We start from the raw sequence: 23,667 nt of genomic DNA, 5'->3' as shown, positions 1-23,667 counted from the left end.
TGAGCTGTAGGAAATTCTTTGAGACTGCTCAGAAAAGAAAGACTAAAAGAATAAAAAAGCAAACAAGCATGCATGATGTTGTCAAAGGCTTTCATGGCCGGAATTACTAGGTTGTTGTGAGTTTTCTGGGCTGTATGGCCATTAGAGGTGTGCATTATTATAGAATTGCTGTTTGTTTTGAGTGGTTTCATTAATGTCATCTCATTTTCATATTCGTGTCCCACTAATGAAAATTGGCTGCCTATACGACACAAATTTTCTCCTGGCTTATAAAAAAACCTAAAATTTTTGGACCATTAGCTGCAATGGGAGGGCTTCCAAGACTCTCTCCCGGATCCAGACTCAGCTTAGGGTGCCAGAATAACTGTTGTTCTTAATATTAATATAAATATGATCATTAAGACCCATTGATCCACATCAGATGTAATTGGGAGGCACTGCTTTCCCGGACTCAGACTTGGCTTAGGGTAGCAGAGTAACTGCTGTTCTTAATATTAATATAAATATGACCATAAAGACCCATTGATCCATATTGGATGTAATTGGGAGGCACTGCTCTCCCGGACCCAGACTCAGCTTAGGGTAGCAGAGTAACCATCGTTATTTATATTAATATTATTATTAACACCCATTGGTACACATCAGTTGTAATGGGAAAGCAGCCCTCTGTCAGTACCTGCTTATTGTTACAGGGCCGAAAGGAAAGGAAACGAAAGCAAGCACAATGATTGTGCAGCTTTTATTTTCATGTCGCCTCTCGTTTCCTATGAAAATGTCATTCTTTGTTTTGTGTAGACTAACTGTCAAAACAAAACGATAGCACAGAGGAAACGAAGGGAAATTTTTCATGCACACCTCTAATGGCCATGTTCTAGAAGCATTCTCTCCTGATGTTTCACCCACATCTATGACAGGCATCCTCAGAGGCTGTGAGGTCTGTGGGAAACTAGGCAAGTGGGGTTTATATATCTGTGAAACTAACTCCATGCAAGATTTTTCTTTTTATGCTATTTTTTTTAACTTTGTGGCTGAATATGTTTTTATTCTCATCAACGTTTGACTTATTTTGGGTTCTAATTAAAATTGGTTTCAAAAACGATTGCAGAAAGTAGCATTTTTTCTCTGTGTTATTTGATTTTATAAGCAGATCCTCATTTTGACAGTGGTTTCCAGACAAGATGTTTCCTTTTTCATCTCTCCCTTTTCTTAGTTTTGACTTTTATTTCTCTTTTGGGAAGAAAGGGAGGGAGAGGAAAAGGATTCAAACACATGGCATGTAATCCAAACGTTTCCCTGTTCATGGCAAAACATGCAGAGCAAGAAAATGAAAGGTCTGGCTTGCTCATGAAACAAATTAAAAATAATTCCCCTCTATGAAAGGTAAAACCTTTTTTAAAAATGAAAGTGCCTTTTTCTCTGTGAAAAATTAATATTTTGATATTTTCTAACAACCTGGCAGATTTCTCTTTCATCAAGTCTGCAACAGGATCCGATGACTGTTCTCTCCCTGTGGGCCTTGCTTCATCTCAATAAATGTGAAGCATGGCTGTCATATTTCAAAGTATTGCATAAAATGCTGGGTACTCTGTGGAGGAGTATACTTGGCTGTTCTAGGCCAGTACCAGTGCGGACATATGGCTCTCGCTCAATCTGCTTCTGTTCAACTGGCAATGCATGTAACATTGTGTGCCTTATTTGTAACAAGCTTCCTATTAGGTGCTCTCATTTAGAAAAGCTTTCTAAAATGTCATTTAAGTGACACAGACTTTTATTCTGCAAGTTTCAAATTTTGGGCTTACTTAGAATGCAAACAATTTTTTTTAGAGAGAGAGAAATATTTGTGAGTTGATGTTTTCACTGTGTCAGTCTGTTGCTAGCCCAAATAAGCCATTGTAATCAGCAGATTGATATATGTGGATGAAAAACTCCTTGTGAACAACTAGAGGAAATATATTTTGCTGGGAAATATATCTAAAGTATAAGGTTTTCAATTTTAAAACTGGGTAGGTTAATTTCAGAACCAAGTACATAGAAGTGGGTAGAACTGAATGGACCCTGGAAGCTAAGTACAGTAGAGTCTCACTTATCCAAGCCTCGCTTATCCAAGTTTCTGGATTATCCAAGTCATTTTTGTAGTCAATGTTTTCAATATATCATGATATTTTGGTACTAAATTCGTAAATACAGTAATTACAACATAACATTACTGCGTATTGAACTGCTTTTTCTGTCAAATTTGTTGCAAAACATGATGTTTTGGTGCTTAATTTGTAAAATCATAACCTAATTTGATGTTTAATAGGCTTTTCCTTAATCCCTCCTTATTATCCAAGATATTCGCTTATCCAAGCTTCTGCCGGCCTGTTTAGCTTGGATAAGTGAGACTACTGTACTTGGAAAGCTTTGCATTAGAATGGCTATGGAAGCACCTTTCCACTCCTAAAAACTAATCATTTTCTGCTCTTTGTGATGGCTATTGGGAATCCATTGCAACCTTTAAAAGAAGAGGAAATCAAACAAAGGAAAAGCAAACAGCTTAGCCTCTCTTTAAATGATCTTATGCAAACTTCCACAACAGGTCTCACTAGAGTTTACTCTAGGTTTCATCCCAGGTCTCATGCTAGGTTTCATTAAGATTAAATTTTGGTGGCGCAGTGGGTTAAACCCTTGTGCCAGCAGGACTGCTGACTTGAAGGCTGGGTTGCTGACCTGAAGGTTGCCAGTTCAAATCCTATTTGGGCAAAGCGTGGATGAGCTCTCTCTGTCAGCTCCAGCTGCCCATGCAGGGACATGAGAGAAGCCTCCCATGAGGATGGTAGAAACATCAAAACATCTGGGCATTCCCTGGGCAACGTCCTTGCAGACGGCCAATTCTCTCACACCAGAAGCAACTTGCAGTTTCTCAAGTCGCTCTTGACACACAAAAAAAATCCTGGGTTGAAGAATACTCCAAGAACTGTGTTAAAAATTTCTGCCATGTCAAAATCCAGTTCTGTTTCTGGCCATTCTTGTCAGCCTAAGCTACAACCTCTTCAAACACAATCTTCCTTGTATCATTGCGTTGTTTCTACACTCTGCCGTAATGGAGTCCCACGGAGTCCATCACTAGACACAGGACAACTTCTGGAGGGCTCTGTGGGGCACCCATCTCCTAATGGCACAAAACCGGGGGAAAGATGGATCTGAAATGGGAAAGGACATGGGGTGGCAGAAGTTGGACCTCTAGGAGAGGGAACAGAGCAAGATGGTTCCCTCCACTGTCCCCCAGTTTCCCCTGCTTTCTCCCTGCCCATCTGATGAAACCCCTAATCATTTTTAGGGAAAATACTACCTATCTCTATTATAGACCAGGGAAATAGTCCACAACATAGGGCATTTTGCGGTGATTTGACTTTACTTGCAGCCAGCTCGTCTTTCTCAAATTAGAGTGGCAGCTCCAGGAAGTGTTCCCACCTGCTATATTTGAAGCATGTTCAGAAAAATTGTGATTAATGCTTTACTGACCTTGAAAGAAAGAGGTTATTTCATACTTACAGGAGAAGCTACAATTGCTTGATTTGAGAAAGAAAATGGAAGCATTGCATTAAGACCTTCTTTCAAGGATTTTCACCACACTCCAACCTGCTTAAAGACAAACAGACTTGTATATGTGCACTCATTAATACACATACAGAGAGAGAGAGAGTTGTCTTAACTAGCACATAATATTGTATCTAGCTATAAAAGCTTGCCCCCCAAAACAAAGTGAATGGGAGAAAAGGAAAAAAATGAATGGGAATATTTATAATATACATAAATTAGCAGCAGATTTTTTTTCCTGTTATAAGTAGAAGTCCTTTTATGAATGAAATAAATGGACCAATCAATCTAGCAAGTTATTTTCAACACTGGCTTGTAAGGCTGTCAGTTGTTCTTCTGCTGAGTTGTCCTCCCATTCCAGCTTACCAATTTTGGGGGGAGGGGGGGGGAGGGGATTTATATATTTTTTTAAAGTGTTTGAAATTGTTGTAGTCAGTATGCATTCTACTTGATATAAGCCTCCAGAAGTTAAGAAAGGCCTTCCATATCCAAACATTCACTGTGTCACTGCCTCCCAAAAACTTCAACAAAAACACAAACACAACTAAATAAATCATTGTTTGCATAAAATAGACCATTCAATAATATTTCATCCACATGTACAATTCAGTTGAATCTTTAGGATGTGCCTTCCTCATGTCCACATATTGTTTTAGCATATAAGACTGTGTGATTATGGATAAATAGTTTTTTTTATAAAGTTACAAGCTGGGTCAATGCAGGGAATGCTGTGAATGTAGCATATCTAGATTTTAGTAAGGCCTTTGACAAGGTCTCCCATGACCTTCTGGCAAACAAACTAGTCAAATGTGGGCTAGGCAAAACTACGGTCAGGTGGATCTGTAATTGGTTAAGTGAACGAACCCAAAGCGTCTTCTTCATCCTGAAAAGAATTGTCGAGTGGAGTGCCATAAGCAGGGTTCCTTCCTGGGCCCGGTTCTGTTTAACATCTTTATTAATGACTTAGATGAAGAGTTAGAAGGCATGATCATCAAATTTGCAGACGACACCAAATTGGGAGGGATAGCCATTACTTCAGAAGACAGGAGCAGAATTCAAAACAATGTTACCAGATTAGAGAGATGGGCTGAAATTAACAAAATTAAGTTCAACAGGGACAAATGAAAGATATTCCACTTAGGCAGAAAAAATGAAATGCAGAGGTACAGAATAGGGGACATCTGCCTCGACAGCAGCACGTGTGAAAAAGATCTTGGAGTCCTTGTGGACAACAAGTTGAACATGAGCCAACAATGTGATGCTGCGGCTAAAAAAGCCAATGGGATTTTGGCCTGCATAAATAGGAGTATAGTGTCTAGATCCAGAGAAGTCATGCTACCCCTCTATTCAGCCTTGGTCTGACCACACCTGGAATAATGTGACCAATTCTGGGCACTGCAATTTAATAGAGATGTTGACAAGCTGGAACGTGTTCAAAGGAGGGTGACTAAAATGATCAAGGGTCTGGAGAACAAGCCCTATGAGGAGAGGCTTAAAGAACTGGGCATGTTTCGCATGCAGAAGAGAAGGCTGAGAGGAGACATGATGTGAGGGAGGAGGGAGCAAGCTTGTTTTCTACTGCCCTGGAGACTAGGACGAGGAACAATGGCTTCAAACTACAGGAAAAGAGATTTCACCTGAACATTAGGAAGAACTTCTTCACTGTGAGAGCCATTCAACAGTGGAATTCTCTGCCTCTGAGTGTGGTGGAGGCTCCTTCTTTGGAGGCCTTTAAGCAAAGGCTGGATGGCCATCTGTCGGGGGTGCTTTGAATGAGATTTTCCTGCTTCTTGGCAGGAGGCTCATCTGGATGGCTCATGAGGTCTCTTACAACTCCATGATTCTATGATTCTATTAAATATGCCCACTTATAGACCAGAAAACCAGAGTTACTATAAATGTTCATCTCCACCATGCCCAAGTAGGCTCACCTACTTCTGTAATTTTCTATAGTTTCTGTTGTTCTTTGCTGTCTTTCATAATTTTCACTTTGCCATTCCTCATTATAGAATTATTTTGCCAAGTGTCAGGCATTTCTATACTGCCCTCTAAATAAATTAATAGTGCACATAATAGCCACATTAGAGGCTGACCAATTTATTGCAGGCCTTTGAAGAAAAGGTTATTTATGGCAGAAGGGAAAGCTCATAGTCATGGAATCCCGACTAACATGCTAAGAGGTCTGGCTGTGAATCAAGGCAAACACTTCATTTGAGCATGACTGTAAACAATGTAAATCTGACCCACAGGTGCCCAGGATAATGGTAGCAAATTTTCAATTTATAAAACTGAAATTGAATTATAGCATTCAGGAGGATTAATCTTTTAAACATTAGATAGAGGTCTGCTAGTATAATTTGTCAAGGACAGAACGCCACGAGATTCAAAGTAACAGAGTTTATTAGGTTACAGAACTCAAAACAAGCCCGTAAAACACAAGGGCCAGGCAGTATTTGCCTTTAGGAGCAAAAAGGGGCAAAATAAATGTTCAAAAGATAAACCGGATTAAACCGGAGTTTAATCCGGGTAAAAAACAAACTGCTTGCTTCAGCCTGAATATAAACAAAACGAGAGCCAAGAACAAAAGATACAAAGAATGCAACTAATTGGCAGCAGATTCCTCTCTGCTGCCAACACAGTGTTTACAGTAACTTGCGTCGCTCCCACACACACACAGCAGACAGGATCTTCCAGCACGAACAAATCAGCCAGGGAATGCAACAGTAGAGTAGACCAGTTCCGTTCCGTAGTTCAAAGCCAGAAGCAGACGTTTGTAGTTTTCCCAAGTCCAAGAAGGGGATGAAGCCAAGCCGTGGTCAGTTCAGTCCGGGTATTCAAAGCAGGAGATGGCGTCCGTCAGGAAGACGACGGAAGGTCAAGCTAATAAGAGTAAGCACAGGTTTGCACAAACAAATGCCCACACAATCCCTCCCGCCGTCTGACCCTGGATTCCAATCAACTTACGTCTCAGCACAGGAAAGCACACAAGTCTTCAGGGAAGCGTCCCACACACACACGGATCCCAAGCGTTTGCCCAGATTACCTTGCCCAACGCAATTTGCAATTGCTCCCAAGCCCCATTTTATGCCAGTTACAAATCTTCATCACTGTCAGCTGTCCTCCTTAACCCGGGCGTTTCCTCATCACTTTCCTCGTCAGAGCTGGAACACCTCTGACTACGCCCAACAGCATCTCCAGCTGTGGATCCCGTCCCATCCCTCCAGCTAAGCCATGGATCTGATCCTGAAGGTCCCCATTCATCTTCTGCCCCATCATGGCCAGTGGCACCCAATTCCTCCCTTACCCGAGTCCAATCCATCTCATCCTCCTCCGAGCTAACCTGCCCCTCCTCCATTCTCTCCGTAAACCCCTCGAAAGACTCTTCATCAGATGGTGCTGCAAATATGTCTCGCAGTCTTTTTCTCTCTCGCTCCTCGAGAGTATCTGACTCTCGAGGAGTCTTACGCCCACGCCTGTCAGTAACAGAGCCACGAGGCTCAATCATAACATAATTAGCTTAAAACAGTTTTCTTAAGTTTGAAGAAAATTGCTGCCATTAGAAAGCCCGATTTCTGGCACTGAAGTGGTGGCAAAAATATTGGTCAGTTAAGTCATTTTTACTAAAAAGAAGGCAAACAAAGCTTTCCTGTGCAAGGGATAGGGTTGTTGTTTTTTAATTAACCTGATTTGACTTGTTGACCATTGTATAACTTTGCTAAAAACCTTTGCTGCTTATAAATTATGTCTCAATATCCATTAGCTGTAGCTGAAATCACAGCTGTAAGCCATAGCACCACCTCTTTAAATACTTTGAAGCTCACCTGCAGAGCAGAGGAAGAACAAGTTGTTCATTGCTTGAGAGCTGCCCATGCATTTGACTTTGCCTTGGGACTTGTTGTTTTGCACATAGGTCAAATTACTTTCCACCTATTAATGTTCATTTGATTATTAACTTCCCCAAAGCCAAAAAAATAAATGCAGAATTCTAAAAAGCCATTTAAAAACTATATATAACTTGGTAGGTAGGAGAGTTAGTCGTATGTCTGTACTGTAGGATTAATGCAGTTTGACGTCATTTAAACTGCCATGGCTCAATGCTATGGAATTATGGAAGCTATAATTTTGCAGGATCTTTAACCTTCTTTCTCAGAGTGCTGGTAACTCACTGAACTACAAATCCCAGAATTCTATAGCATTGAGCCATGGCAATTAAAGTGATGCCAAACTGCATTAATTCTACCGTGTAGATGCACCCTACAGCTCTTTCTACAGTGACCCCATTTTTATGGATATGCACCCAGCTTCTTTCTCCAATTCTTGGGTAAGTTTAGGTCTTAATTACACCAGCCCCATTCACACTACACAATTTAAATACCACTTTAAATGCCATGATTCTGTCCTTTGGGATCCTGAGTTTAGCAGTTTTGTGGGCCAGGGGGTGATATAGTAGCTTTAGTGCTGGACCAACCCTTGAGGATACCAAGGTTCGAATCCTCACTCGATCATGGAAACCACTGGGTGACCTTGGACAAGTCACTCTCTGTCGCAACAAACCACCTCTGAACAAATCCTGCTGAAAAAAAACTTGTGATAAGTTTGCCTTAGGGTAGCCATAAGCTGAAAATGATCTCAAGATGTATCACACTAACTAACAGTAAGACTGAGCGGAGCAATCTGACTGAAAATGTTAAATGCTTATTTATTTATTTATTTATTTATTTATTTATAGCTTTTATACCTTGCCCTTCTTACTCAGAGCAGCTCACAGAACACACATACAGCAAACATTCAATGCCAATTATCAATTATACAATTAACAAGGACAGATATCACAACAGAAGTAAAGGCAGTTTTTCCCATCTTATTTCTGGCATAATGGAGGCTGTGCTCGACTCTGGCCACAGAAGGATGATGTTGCTCCATCTTCCTCCGATCAATGTCCTTTTAAGGGCACCTTTATTACCTCCCCACTTAAAAGTGGTACCTATTTATCTACTGGCATTTCTGCTTTCAACCTGCTAGGTGAGCAAATGAGCTGGGGCTAATGGCGGCTGCTCAACCCCGATCCTGCTCAAACTGCTGACCTTTTGATCGGCAGGATTTTCTGCAGCACAGTGGTTTAGCCTGCTATGCTTAACTGTACTTCTCCCCAAACTGCCAATCACAGGAGCCATAGTGGTTAAAGTAGAATAACAGTGCTATGTGATTGGACCCAGGTCATTCCAGGCTGATTTTAACTGAATATCAGCCCATTTTTTAATGATTTCTGTTGTTATATTTATCCTAAGGACCTCCTCGCACGGCCCCAGGGGCCGTTGTGTCTTGCCGGCATTTGCTTGTGGTACCTCGTGGCTGCAAGGCCGTTAAATGCTAATCAAGGTGATTGATTACAACATTCACACTTGCCTCCAACAGACAAGAGTTCTTTCTCCCATCCCGGACCTTCAACAGATATATAAACTTCCTTGGTTTATTCCCAATATACCTCACAAACTCTGAGGATGCCTGCCATAGATGTGAGCAAAATGTCAGGAGAGAATGCTTCTGGAACATGGCCATACAGCCTGGAAAACTCACAGCAACCCAGTGATTCCAGCCATGAAAGCCTTGGACAACACAACATGCTTGCCAAACTGATTGGGACTAAAGGTAGTAAAACTGAAGCAGTAATGTTTTGTTTCTCCATTTGAAGCTACAAAGCATTTTCCTCTCAGAAGAGGATTTGTCCCTTCCAGTGGGAGGTATTAGCTGCTATGACTGAAGAGTACAGGCAGTCTTTTGGGAAAGTCTATGTACTATCAAGATTGGAAACATATTTCGGCTTTGGAACAGGCAAAGCAAGCCAAGTGGAACCAAAGGGAGGAAAACTCCCCCAATGACACAAAACCCACTCCCTCAAGTATAGGATTTCCTCAGGCTGGATCTACACTGCCATATAATCCAGATTATCAAAGCAGATAATCCACATGATTTGCTTTGAACTGGATTATATGAGTCTACACTGTCATATAATCAAGTTCAAAGCAGATAATCTGGGTTTTATATGGCAGTGTAGATGGGACCTCAGTTAAGACTACAGGGGGGCAAACTTAATTCCTCCCCCCATAAGACGTCTATACCCCTACAATGAAATTTTTCTCAGTCTCCAAATTCTAGCATTGCACAGAATGGGGCTCTGAAAAATGTTCACAACGAGAAATTTGCTATGCTTGCACATCCTTGGTACCTTTTCCCGACCCTTTTATTTGGTTGTCTAAATGGTATTTCTAGATGCTTACCTGAAGTTTTATGTTATTGCAAAGCTATGAATTTGGGAACTATAAAAGAAAAAAAATTCCAGGAGAAGAATTCTTACTCAGGAGAGGTGTGTTTCCTCACACACAAACCATTAGCAATACTCCCAGCTAAATGTAATACATTTGTATATTGTGAACCACTTGGGAGAGAGGGCTTCCTCTTAGAAGGCAATATAGTAATGTGCCAATAAAATAAGTAAATGATAATAAAAGGCAAATTGTAAGGGGCTGTTGTAAGTGTACGAAAAGCACTCCTTTCTCATGTATGTTTATGCCTTCAAGTGGGCTGTCGACTTAAGGCGATCCCATAAATTCCTTTTTAATATAACTAACATAACACAACCCCAATTTTTGTGGATCAGTAGAATTATGCTGTTCATCATCATTCACATGCTAGCCAATACGTTCCAATGGCACCCACAGATTTGATTATTTATCCATTAAAGCTGTTAATGAGAATAAAATCCAATGCATATTCACATTGAAATTGTTCAGCATACAAAGTTAACGAGTCTGATATCAACATAAAAGTGATTTAGCCAACGGTAATTGATTAGGAATAAGAGGAATTTTAAACAAATGCTTTGGCCAGCTTTATGAATATTAAAAAGGATGAACATCTGCAAACTTCTATGGGAGCTGAATCACAGGCTGCATACATATAACAGAAGCGTGTGTTGGGATGATTTGTCTCCATAGATGACCGTCCTCCTGAAATGGTGACCTAGAGCTGGCCATAGCTATGTTCCATACAGAAGAATTAGAGCTAATGTACAGTTGGATTCCACATTGGATTGGCTCCAGGATTTGATCGGTTCCAATTGCATCCATCTCTCTGCTCAACATCTTATAACATCCTGTGATCCAGCCCTTTAGTGTAGCCATATGGCTTATTTTTAATATCAAGGGAAAGATCAGCTGGTAATTGGAATGGGATGCAAGTTTACCTACCGTGTTTCCCCGAAAATAAGACCTCCCCAAAGAATAAGACCTAGCAGGGGTTTGGGGGGATTGCCAAATATAAGGCCTCCCCTGAAAGTAAGACCTAGCAACTAAGGCTGCAGCAGAGTTCCATTGGGAAGCATGGCTGCAGGGCTAAAGCAGCACTCATACACACACCGGAGGGAGGGAGGGAAAGTGCTTGCTTTCTGTGCCTCCCTCCCTGCCTTGCCTTGCCTTGCCTGTCCCCCAGCCGCAGCTTGAAAAACCTTCTGTGGCTGCTGCTGCGCTGCCGTTTCTTCCTTCTCTCCATCCTGGCCATGCTGCCTTCGCACCCAAGGCTTCCGATTGGCTCCTGGAGCCAGGGCAAGGGAGGGTGGGAGGGAAGGAAGAGGGCTTTCCACTCGTCCTGCTGCTTCTGCTCCTTAAAGGTACAGGACGCATTGGGATTCTCCTCTCATCCTTATTCCTATCCTATGCCCTGAAACATTATTTTATACTATTATTCTATTGCCATATTATTATCATCATATTCTGTTACTATTATTATATCCCATTATTATATTATCCTATTAATATATTTCATATCATTATATTATATTTTTCTATTATTATTATTATATCATTATATTATTATTATATTATTATTCTATTATATTTTCATATTATTATATTATTATTCTGTTATTATTATATTCCATTTTATATTATCCTATTAATATATTTTATATCATTCTGTTCCATTCTATTATTTTATTATATTATCCTATTATTATTATATTATTATGCTATTCTGTTATTATATCCCATTATTATATTATCCTATTAATACCATATTATTATCATAATCTGTTATTATTATATCCTGTTATTATATTATCTAATTTATATATTGTATATCATTATATTATTATTATATTATCATATTATTATTATAGTATATTATATTATTCATCATTCATGACTACATTGAAACTAGAATAGAGAGAAATCAGCGTGGAAACCTTGTGAAACCTAAACTGCAAGAGGTACCATAGATTGTTGCACATGTAAATAATGGTAGTAACAAGAAATTCTTGATAGGATTCACAGTTTGTCTGGTTATGCTGGTTTGTGATGACAACTACTTTACAGTATATAATAAATGTTCATTTTGTTGTTCAACAATAAATGTGAATTCTTCTTCATGGAAAAATAAGACATCCCCTGAAAATAAGACCTAGTGCATCTTTGGGAGCAAAAATTAATATAAGACCCTGTCTTATTTTCGGGGAAACAGGGTAGGATTGCTTTTATGTGGGAGAAAACTCATGCTCTCTAAGCTATCTCTAACCTACTATATGTGTTCTGGATTCTTGCAGAAAATTCTGAGGCATGTTCTTGCTTTACATGGGTTTCAGACATAGGAAGTGTAAGCCACACACATTTCTTGTGACCAAGACAGCAATGCCAATAAAAGGTGAAGGAGCCCACTAACCTCCTCAGCCCACTCCAGTCTTTCCAAAAGTTTTAGCAAGCCCAGATCAGTGAATCTTTCAACTGGCTTGGACCTCATTAGTTGTGCAAATTTGCTAACTACTTGTGCAGGCCATACTCACACTGCATATTTTATAAATACAAAACAGATTGTTCTATTTAATTTTAATTATGCTCACGCATTGGAATAATGTGACATTTCTCAAAGTATGAGTCTAGAGGAGAATCTGGATGTCTTGTGAATCAGAATGCAAAGGACGAATAGGTCTTTTCCTGGCTCCTGCATGCTTTACTTCACACACTGAAAGGAAGAGTGGCGCAACAATGTTGACCCTGCTTCTAATGTCAAGTTGGTTTTCTTTCCTCTTCTTCACCAAATCCACGTAATGGGCACGATCCCACCTAGCTGAGTGTAAAGTAAGAGTCCTGCATGCAGGATTCAGATATGATGATTCCTTTGGGATTTGCTAAAGTTTTGGGGAAATCCCAGTAAAATGGTCATGAGAGAAGGAACTATTGAGGCACAATGGTGAGTTGAGGTGGCATAGGTGGGCATAAGGTAAACCTATCTCAGTAAATGCCATTAACAAAATGCCAGCCAATATCGGTAGACATGTGTAGCAGGAAAGCCACTTTGTAGAAGGCTTTCCCATGTTATGACATGCTGATCACACAGAGTTCCTGAAATGTACATGGAATGTTCTAGCCATGTGAACTTTCACAACCCACATATATCTTCTAATGTTTGGTTGATGAGTTTGGTGGCAAAGCTACAGTACAACACTAAGCAAAACATGCAGAATGACTCTCTTCATCCATTCAGTGTATGGGTACATTTCACACAAGAAGGAGAGGAGTACTATTTAATCTCCTTGTAGCAGTGCCCACTATTGAAGAATCTTCAGTTCAGCAACTAGAACTTGTCAGTTATTGACCAAGGAAGCATCTTACCACTCCTTATGGGAATGATCACAAAAATCATCGTCGTCCTCATCATCATCATCATCATCGGCTATCACTCATGGCCAAATATGATTGCCTTCCAAGTGTAGGGTCTTCGTGGTGGGTCCGTAGGTGGCTGTAGAGGCCTATTATTGATCTGCATGTTCTTTCACTGTGAGGACATTGATTTCTGGATGGAAGGTGCTCCCGACAAGAGTTGGCACTCACAGAGCTCAGATGGTGTTGTTGTATTTCAGTGTTGATGCTGATTTTTGTGGAGAGGTGGCTGCCAAGGTAGTGGAAAAAGTCAACATTTTCGAATGTCACATCATTAAGCTGTATAAGATAGGCTGGAGCCTGCTGAAAGAGCACTTTGATCTTCTCAATGTTCAGTGAAAGGCTAAGCTTCTTGTATGCTACAGCAAAGATGTTTAGAGCAGCTTGTAGATCTTCTGAATGAGCAAAGACTACATTGTCATCAGCATACTGGAGTTCTATAACTCCAGATGTTGTTAACTTGGTTTTGGCTTTCAGTCTGCTGAGTTTAAATAACTTGCCACCTGTCCAATAGATGATTTCCACGCTGGTGGGAAGCTTCCTATCAACAAGGTTCAGCCCACAAACCTTAGTTTGGAGACCTCTGCTCTAAGCCAAAAGCTATGGCCACATTTTATGGAACCAAATCCATTCAACTAATTTTCCTTCCAACCTCCTTACTTTCGATACACAAAAGTGATCCCGACCCCCAATCAACAAAGAACCCTTGCTGACCACTGGTGTCTGCAGTTTCACGAGATCATTTGAATGAATCCTTCCATTGTTTGCAAACAATCCAGAAATTCATATCTCTGTAATCCATCATCGTTATAAAACAACAGTCATGTATGTTTCTAAGACAGCAAAAACAGTGTCACTATAATACAAAGGATCTAGTGTTCTCAGGAGATTCAGGGAGCAAAGTGAAACAGACAACTGAAAGGTTTTCATTTTAACTTGCTTAATCGTCCCTTCAAGAAAGTAATTTTTATACTGACTCTTTAAAAACAGTCTGGAAAGTAATTTTTAAAAAGATGTGAAGAAATACTCCATCATGCAATACAATTTAGTCAATTTTATTTAATGCTTCTCCTTAATATGCTAGTGTTTAATTCTGAATCTCTCTCCCTTTTTTATCTCTCTGTGGCCCCTTCTACACTGCAATATAAAATCCAGATTATCTGCTTTGAACTGGATTATATGGCAGTGTAAACTCATTTAATTCGATTCAAAGCAGACAATGTGGACTATCTGATTTGATAATCTGGATTATATGATAATCTAGAAGAAGCCTCAGTGTATATAGAGGTCGCATGCTGAATGGTGTTTTCTTCTCTTTCCCCTTGTTGTTATTTTCTCTTCTTTGTAAGGAAGTTGCTTTTCTGCCATTTGTAATATTATTTTGACAAAGTGCTGTTCATTTTGTTTATTATTCATATTATCCCCATGCCTGTTAAAACAAGTATCTGTCACTAACTTAAAATGAAAAGAAAACATAATATAAAAATATACATCATTGAAAGAGAGCAACAGCACAAAGAGATTAATACTAAAGTATCAGCAGTAAAACATAAAATACCAGACATAATGCCAAAACCTTCAACTAGGGAACCTTCCACACAGCCATATAACCCAGAATATCAAGGCAGATAATCCAGATATCTGCTTTGAATTGGGTTATCTGAGTCTACACTGCCATAGAATCCAGTTCAATGTGGATTTTACACAACTGTTTGGAAGGGGCCTAGAACATATTGAAACAGAGGAAGCTGTGGCAGTTCAGAAATTTGAGGGCTGACTGCTCTCATGACCCCAAGCAGCCAAGTTGGCTGGAGCAAAAACATCTGGAGAGTCATAGTTTTCTTCACCTAGACGAGCTAGGAAACAGAGACAGATTTTAATACTCTTCACTGTAAGTGCATTTCTGTATCAGTTAAGCCAATGATCAACGGAATGATAGCTGGAATTCACTAGGTATGACGAATTCACATGGAGGTCCAGAAGCTGGGGACAGTGAGGGGAAACCTTGGGGCAGCTTTCTGCTTTGTCTCCTTACCACCATGGGCCGTAGGCTGGCATCCCACAATGTTTCCCCATTGTCCTTGGCTTCTTTCTGTGTTGTCCCGGCTTCTTCTATGAGGAGTCAGGACTCAGTCTCTGTGCGCTACTGGCTTGCTGCCAGCACGCAGCCCCACCGGAAGTAGCTCACGTAATTTGATGGGCTCCATCCCGGCAGCATGTCAGCAGTACATAGAGATGGGGAAAACCACCCATCTGATGAGGTACAAATCATCACCTTAGGACACATCCAAATTGATTGAAAAGTCCCAGATATTGGTCTTGTTTTTATTTTATACTTGGCTAAAATAAAATAACCGGAAGAAAGGGTATAAAAAGATTCCTTTCCTGGAATTGACCAGAAAGGAGATTTCACCTGAAATTAGGAAGACCTTCCTAACTGTGAGAGCTGTTCAGCAGTGGAACTTTCTACTACAGAGTATGGTGGAGGCTCCTTCTTTAAGGCTTTTAAGCAGAAGCTGGATGGCCAACTGTCAGGGGTGCTTTGAATGTGATTTTCCTGCTTCCTGGCAGGGGATTAGACTGGATGGCCCATGAGGTCTCTTCCAAATCTATGATTCTATGACAGGGTGAAGAAGACACATATAGATCTCCAAATCAAAATAGGAAGATCTGGGACTTTCTGATCTTTTTAAATGTCTGGATGTGCCCCTAGTGATATCACTACATAGTATCTCCCAGTTCAACCCCTCCAATCCCCACCTTCTTGCAGCAGCCACTTTAGTGGAAAGGGCTTGTTCCTTTCTTGAATGAGAATAAACTAACTGAGATTCCCAACCTCTTTTTGGGCCATCTCTGGTATGACACAAAAAAGCAGAGTTCCTGTCACAATTTCCCCTCGTACAAGATATTACTTGTGTGAAGAGGGAATCGGAATGTCAATTAACAGTTTTCCAATTATCAAAGTAACAGATCGCAGTGGTGCTGTGGTGGGGATCAGGGAGCTTTCACTGCCTCAGTGTATCCTCTAAACTAGGCAATGCATAAAGATCATTAATACAAACCAGTCACAAATGCATCACTCTAGGTTATTCATTTGTAACTGCCTTAGTGAATTCCAGACAATATCTACAGCTGTCTGTTCATAAATATGATCTGCAAATCCGTTTGATAACTGGACTCTTGACAACACAACCTTAGGTGAAGTTAATGAGTCTGTAAATATTGGTTGAAGTTTTCAAAAGATAAGATCCTCATAGCTGATTCATATCCCTGTGTGCCAGCCAAGGGTAGCTGACTTGTCATTCATCCTCTGCTGACTTTCAGCTGTGCTGCTGTAGACAGCACCATCAGTCATGTATGTGTGCTGACATCAAATAACTTATACCACCCAGTCAGAAGCATGGTGGGAAATTAACAAGCATTGATTGAAATACCTTAGCCACAGAGAAAGCTTCAGAAAGGTATTAGTTTGGCTTATAGGTACCAGAATCCCCCAGCAATAAGGTCAATAGAAATGCTTGCTGGGTATTCCAGGTGTCATCAACAAAAAAGGGTGACATTTCTAAGCTCTGTATTTACAAGATCCTGAAAAAAGCTGTGTACAAGCAAAAGCACTGGGAGCAACAGCCACTTCCACCTCTGAATCTTGAAGTTACCCACAATACAGATACAATTTTCCTCTATCTTGCTATTTGTGGGTATTTTGCCTTTCTTCCATAGAGTAGCATCTTATGCTTTACAAGGTCCTTAGCCTTCTGCTGGTACTTCATCAAACTACAACTCCTATCTTTCATAGCATTGGGCAGGAGCCTCCAATGGCGCAGCAGGTCAAACCCTTGTGCTGGACTGATGACTTGAAGGTTGGGTTGCTGACCTGAAGGTTGCCGGTTCAAATCCAACCCAGGGAGAGTGTAGATGAGCTCCCTCTATCAGCTCCAGCTCCATGCGGGGACATGAGAGAAGCCTCCCACAAGGATGGTAAAAACATCCAGGCATCCCCAGGCAAAGTCCTTGCAGATGGCCAATTCTCACACACCAGAAGTGACTTGCAGTTTCTCAAGTCGCTCCTGACATGAAAAAAATAGCATTGGGCCATGGCAGTTAAAGTAGTGTCATTTTGCATTAATTCTACAGTATAGATGCACTCAAAATCTAAGATAATAGATACCTGCTGCCAATCAGACTAGGTGGTCCTGGGTTAGATAGAGAAATAATTGTACGTAGTATAAATCAGCTTCCTCTGCACCTGATTATGTAATTACCAGGCCAGCCAAGTTTCTGTGATTTTTCAGTCTGGTGCACAATTGTAGATGTAGGTATTAGATTATGGCCTCGCCACAATTCCTGCAAGTTTATCTTTGGATCACTCTATGCCTCAAGTCTTTTTTCCTCCCACCAGGCTCTAATACCCAAAGCAAGGCCAAGTGGGAGAAAAAATCCTTTGGGAAATAGGCTATGAAACAGAGGATGGTTGGATTTCTCTCAGATGTGCTTCCCTTTTAAAAATTGAACAGTATTTTCTACAACATTAATGGCCCAACATAGATTTAAGCACAGGGAACTGCTGATATCATGTCTAGGTTGGCCTTAAAAAAATCAGTATCCAATCGGTTTGGCATTTAATCAAGAAAAAGGAAACACTTGAAGGTTTATTTCTGTGCTGGGAGATTTACAACAAGTCTAAGTATATGACTCACTAGGGTGAGAAGAAGCTGTCACTGCTAGCATCCTGCACAGGAGAAGGAAGAAAGTAATGAAACATTGTCTTTGAGACATTTAGGTGTCCTCTCTTCATTCTCTCATTACAGTAGGGATGGGAAAAAAGGCACTAATTGTACTAAAAAGGCACTTACACTTCAATTTCTACACTATTTTGAGGACAGTGGGTGGGTAGGGCAGTGAGGAGGCCAAATTAGGCAAAATGAGTGTGTTTTGGAGGTCTTTGGGCTTATGGGCGGGGAGAGGTAAGTATGACCATCCTGTTGAAACTTCCTATGGCTTTGGAGGAAGGCCTGTCCTAGCATCTGGCTCTGGAGGAGGGATGGAAAGAATAGTTAAATGCTTACAGCTTTTGAACTTTCTGAAAATCCCAATGAAAAGAATCCTCCTAAAGCCCCTTTATTCCCAGTCTTCAAATAGACCCTCTGAACATATTCCTCACCAACATGGATGTAGTACTTGCCAAAGCAAGGTGTGGGTGAAAAGCGATCTCTCCCTCTGAAAGGTGAAAAATTCTTTCATTTTCTCAAGAATCAGAAATCGTAGCAGAGACAAGTAGTATAGAAAACATATTTTATGATTTTAAAAAAGTAATATAATTGCTGCTGCTGCTCAGTTGTTTAGTTGTCTCCAACTCTTCGTGATCTCATGGACCAGTCCACGCCAGAGCTCCCTGTCGGCCGTCACCGCCCCCAAGGTCACCGTCCTTCAAGGTCAAGCCAGTCACTTCAAGGATACCGTCCATCCATCTTGCCCTTGGTCGGCCTCTCTTCCTTTTTCCTTCCATTTCCCCCAGCATTGTGATCTTTTCCAAGCTTTCCTGTCTCCTCATGATGTGGCCAAAATACTTCAGCTTTGCCTCTAATATCCTTCCCTCCAGTGAGCAGCCGGGCATTATTTCCTGGAGGATGGACTGGTTGGATCTTCTTGCGGTCCAAGGCACTCTCAGGATTTTCCTCCAGCACCAGAGTTCAAAAGCATCTATCTTCCTTCGCTCAGCCTTCCTTATGGTCCAGCTCTTGCATCCATAGGTTACTACAGGGAATACCATTGCTTTGACTATGCGAACCTTCGTTGCCAGTGTGATGTCTCTGCTCTTCACTATTTTGTCAAGGTTAGCCATTGCTCTCCTCCCAGGAATTAAATGTCTTTTGATTTCCTGGCTGCAGTCTGCATCTGCAGTGATCTTCGTGCCTAGAAATATAAAGTCTGTCACTGCCTCCACGTTTTCTCCCTCTATTTGCCAGTTATCAATAGGTGTAGTTGCCATGATCTTGGTTTTCTTGACGTTTAACTGCAACCCATTTGCATTTCATATTTATTTATTTAGAGAGTTTATACCCCATTCTTCAGCCACAATGTCTCTTGGAGCAGCTTATACATTGTTAATTTGACATTTCACTGCCTAAATGATCTAAACAAGGCATGGCACACAATGAAAGGGGAATGACAGTGGGAAGGGGATTAGGTCCAGCAGATACTCATGGTTCTTCTCTGCCTTCACAGCCAGGGAAGTAGCATTTCATCTGCTTCAGAACCTAGGAATGATTTTTGTGAGCAGGATTGTCATTCTTGAATAGAAAAGGTAACCTCTGCATTTAAGAATTAAACAGTAAGTAGAAGTCACTTTTCTTCAAGGGCTTGTTTCAGGTATTTTTGATATGAAATGACACTGTAGTCACAGGAAGATCATATTATTCAGAGAACAACAACAACAACAACAACAACAACACACTTTATTTATATTCCGGCCTTCTCCCCTAGGGGACTCAGAGCGGATTACAGTAGTTATATACATAGGCAAACATTTAATGCCCTTATAATCACAGATACAGTGAGACACACAAACGTTGTTACTTCTTGATCATGTGACTGGCAAGATTGGTTGGAGTGCCTCTTGCCCTTTTCCTGCCTGAAGCAGTATCTATTTATCTACTCACATTTGCATGTTTTCAAACTGCTAGGTTGGCAGGGAAGCTAGGGTTGACAGACAGCAGCTCACCCTGTCTCGTGGATTTTGTTAAACCGCCAACCTTCAGATCAGCAGTTCAGCCAACACAAAGGTTTAACCCATTGCGCCGCTGCAATGGGTGAAACAAACATCTCAGTTGCCTAAGCCTGCCCACCCTTCTTTTACAGGTTGATACTAGAGATTTATGAAACCAGATTCTAGAACTTTCAATAAAACGTTTCTGTATTAAATTCATTATTAGTCACCACATAGCAGTGGTATTGAATGCTGGTTGGGTGGAGGGGAAAGGATTGCAGTGCAAATCGTAAGAATGGAGGAATAAGATAATCAGGAAACAGCAAGTAAGCTTCTTATTGTGGTTTGGGATGGTATATGGTCAGTCTCATTAGCATATCTTAATTAGGAATTAGGCTATCATTTGTGGAACAAATTATGATTTAAGACACTTGAGGTTAGAAATAATTAATTTACGCTTTTAAAGGGCAAATTTGTGCATGTGTGTGTGCATATTTAAATTGCTGGTTGAACAGTTATGTAGAATCTACCCTTTCCCCCTCCCTTCTTTCTTTGTATTTAATATATTACATAACAGTTATGTAGAGTACAATTCCAGAAGTTTTAAAATGCTAAGAAGTGTAGCTGCTAGAGTTGTGTGCGGTATTTGTTCCATTTGTGTCATTCGGGTATTTGTTTCGTACCATCCATTTGGATGGCATGAAACGAAAGAGCCAATTTTTGGATGAAACAAAAGGTGAAACAAAAGATAAAGTTGCACAGTTTCCGTTTTTTTTGTTTGGTTTTCGGGCCACATGGCTTTCTTCCGTGTGTGTCAGAGAAGGAGGAGATGATGTTTGGGGCTTTTGGCTGATCAGAGCCCAAGGAAACTGTGATGTTACCAGGGTATTTAATGGGGCAACTGCCCCCAAAGCACCCACTGTGGGCACGACCTTTGCTGGTGCTGGCTGGCTGCCTGGTTTGCTCCTGCTTACTCAGCTCACTCAGTCTCTGTGCTAGTGTGCTTGCTTGCTTGCTGCCTTGTTGCCTTGCCTCTTGCCCTGCCTTCCTTCCTTGTCTTGCTGCCAGGGGAAAGAGATTTGTTTGCATTTAATTTTTCCCCGAGCTTGGCTGCTTGGCTTCTATTTTTGATTCTTTTTGAAGGGAAGGGGGCTGGGATTTTTGAAGAGGTGAGGGTGGGGCGGGGCTTTGGGGGTGGGGGAAAGAAGGGGATCTCTGTAGCTTCTATTTGCTGTACTGTAATATTTTAAAGCTTTACATCTTTTATCTTAATTCTTTGTTTAACCCCCCTTTTTTCCTCCCCCGGGTAGTATTGGATTTATTTTTTAAAAAAAAAACCAATACAAATATTTTTCAAAGAAAAGAAATTGTTGGGATTCTACCTTCTCTGTTAATTTTTTTTAAAAAGTTGATTTGCCCTCCATGTATGGCGATTTTCACCCCTCTAGCCCTAAAACTGAGGGGAGGGCGAGCCTTGGGAGCCTTCCCAGTGCTGCCAGTGGTCCAAAAAAAAATTTGTCCTTTTGGATGTGGGACAAAACTCCCATTCGGATAGAAGCCTTTTTTTCAGAAGCAGGAAACAAAAACAAAAACGGGGTGAAACAAATGAAACAAAACAAAATTGATAGTGATTCCATACAAATGCACAAGACTAGTAGCTTCCCATTTATATACACACTTACTTGTGTAAAATATAGGCATGCCTCAGTTAACAAAAGCCTATGACAGTAAAGCTCATTTTTACAAAGGCTTTTTTTTTACTTTTGAATGCATTGTGGAAAAGGCATTCATAGAATCATAGAGCTGGAAGAGACCTCATGGGCTATCCAGTCCAACCCCCTTCCAAGAAGCAGGAAAGCTGCATTCAAAGCATCCCCGATAGATGGCCATCCAGCCTCTGCTTAAAATCCTCCAAAGAAGAAGCCTCCACCACAGTGATCTCTTGATGGTTCATGTTGTTTTATTTAACTTATGCAAAGCTTATCTGATGTGATAGTTTCATATCACACATACATATTGTTAGTTTTGAATTAAAAGTTTGCTGAGACATGTTGATCTGCTTGTTTTGAATGTGTGTGTGTGTGGTATAGGATCCTATCCCTATTATTTCCATGGTATTTCAGCCTCTGGGACTTAATTTTTCTGTTATGGAAGCAATTCCTAGGAAAGCAATGCTTAGGAAAGTAATGCCTAGGAAGTATCCACCTGTATGTATATGTATTTCTCATATAATAGCCTTCCTCAGCTCCATCTTTATATATTTTTCTTCTTTGCTACCACCACCATCCCCACCCCTGCCAATTTTGTGGAATTCTCTCTCTTGACTCATTCCTGCTGCCACTAAGTTTAAAAGATTCCTGATAGCTTCTAAACTTAGCTATTTGATAAAATACAATCACCGAAGTAAACTAAGTGCAAGTATTCATTAAATGGATTCTATTTTACTGAAGGAAATATTGTTAACAGTCTGTGTATTTCTTTCGGAAATAGTGACAGTTTCTAAAGATTTTGAGATAGTTGCAGCTCTGGAAGACATTTTCTTTCAGCCAAATTCACTCCAGCCAAATTCAGATTTGCGTGCAACTCTCAGTAGATTTTAATTATCACATGTATGTTTCCTCCCACAGCTTTTCATCTATCCTTGCTCACACATCCATTTACAACCCACCCTGTTCTATCTCCTCAAACGAACTCTCCAATTGTCAATTGTCAGATCAGATAGGCAGTTTTTATGCCTCTTTGACCAATGAACATGAATTTATCGAATGCATGTACTGCCTATAAATATTAAAAGTTATCATCTCTATCTCTTGCTTGCTTTCTCCCCCCCCCCCCCCCCGCTCCTTCCTGAATCTGTCACCATGAAAATATCACAGCTTTGCAATGTGATAAAAACACACAACATGAACAGACAGTTCTCCACGTAACATTTCTTCACATTCCCAAATAGAAGTCTTTACTCTCAAGCAGTCCTTCTTTCTAGCCAAGCACCTCCAAACAAACTCATGTCTTCATTTTTGCACTTGGTCTTTACTGGTAGATCTTTAGATCTATTATTATTGTTATTATTGGATATTTTGATTGGTTTTACAGTCTACCAGTGTTACTGATTGGAATTCTGCACTATCAGTGATTTGGATTCTAGTCAAGAATCAAGGAATGAGTGAGGTGCCATGCCCACCTATTGCCACCATCTCTCCACAATGGTGTTATTATTTCCTCCTGACAGCCGAGAGCATTGCCTCATGACCTCAACAACAACCAATCTAGCATAGGATTGTTTTGGGAAATGACTAATCTAGTATGGAATCTAGTTTTTGGTTTCTGCCAGATGGTAAACAGACATAGCATTGATACTGGAAGGATCTCCCAGCAAACAGATTTTTTTCTGAGAGTCCAGAGTAAAGGGATCAAAATCAAAACCAAATCCTGTACTAGGTTATTTGTAGCCCAGCTCAATAAGGAGCATGTCAAATGCCAGAGTTCCCAAACAATGAGTGACAGAACTTAGTATCTTTTGCTTAACAACCAGAGCAACGTACTGTGAAGCTACTGAAAAGTTGAAGAAATGGACTGTAGCTGAAAACAGATTAATAATGGAATGCTATTATAAAGCATGCTGGGGGAAAGGAAGGAAAAAGGAAGAGGGGCCAACCAAGGTCAAGATGGATG

The 23,667-nt window shown here is 40.5% G+C and overlaps 2 long non-coding RNA genes across 8 annotated transcripts in view; one reads left to right on the top strand and one right to left on the bottom strand.

The window, feature by feature from the left end:
• LOC103280448 (uncharacterized) overlaps positions 1–23,667 on the top strand; it is a 200,854-nt gene that overhangs the window by 138,068 nt on the left and 39,119 nt on the right. The window lies entirely within an intron of this gene.
• On the bottom strand, positions 5,962–7,096 carry LOC134299601 (uncharacterized). The gene is made up of 2 exons (XR_010006815.1): positions 6,544–7,096; positions 5,962–6,459 (listed from the first exon to the last, which is right to left on the bottom strand). It is a non-coding gene; the product is annotated as an uncharacterized LOC134299601 (long non-coding RNA).

The sequence above is a fragment of the Anolis carolinensis genome, chromosome 5 (genome assembly GCF_035594765.1).
Source record: "Anolis carolinensis isolate JA03-04 chromosome 5, rAnoCar3.1.pri, whole genome shotgun sequence".
Classification (NCBI taxonomy): domain Eukaryota; kingdom Metazoa; phylum Chordata; class Lepidosauria; order Squamata; family Dactyloidae; genus Anolis; species Anolis carolinensis.
Note: the sequence above shows the minus strand (reverse complement) of the source record. Positions and strands in the feature narration are given on the sequence as shown.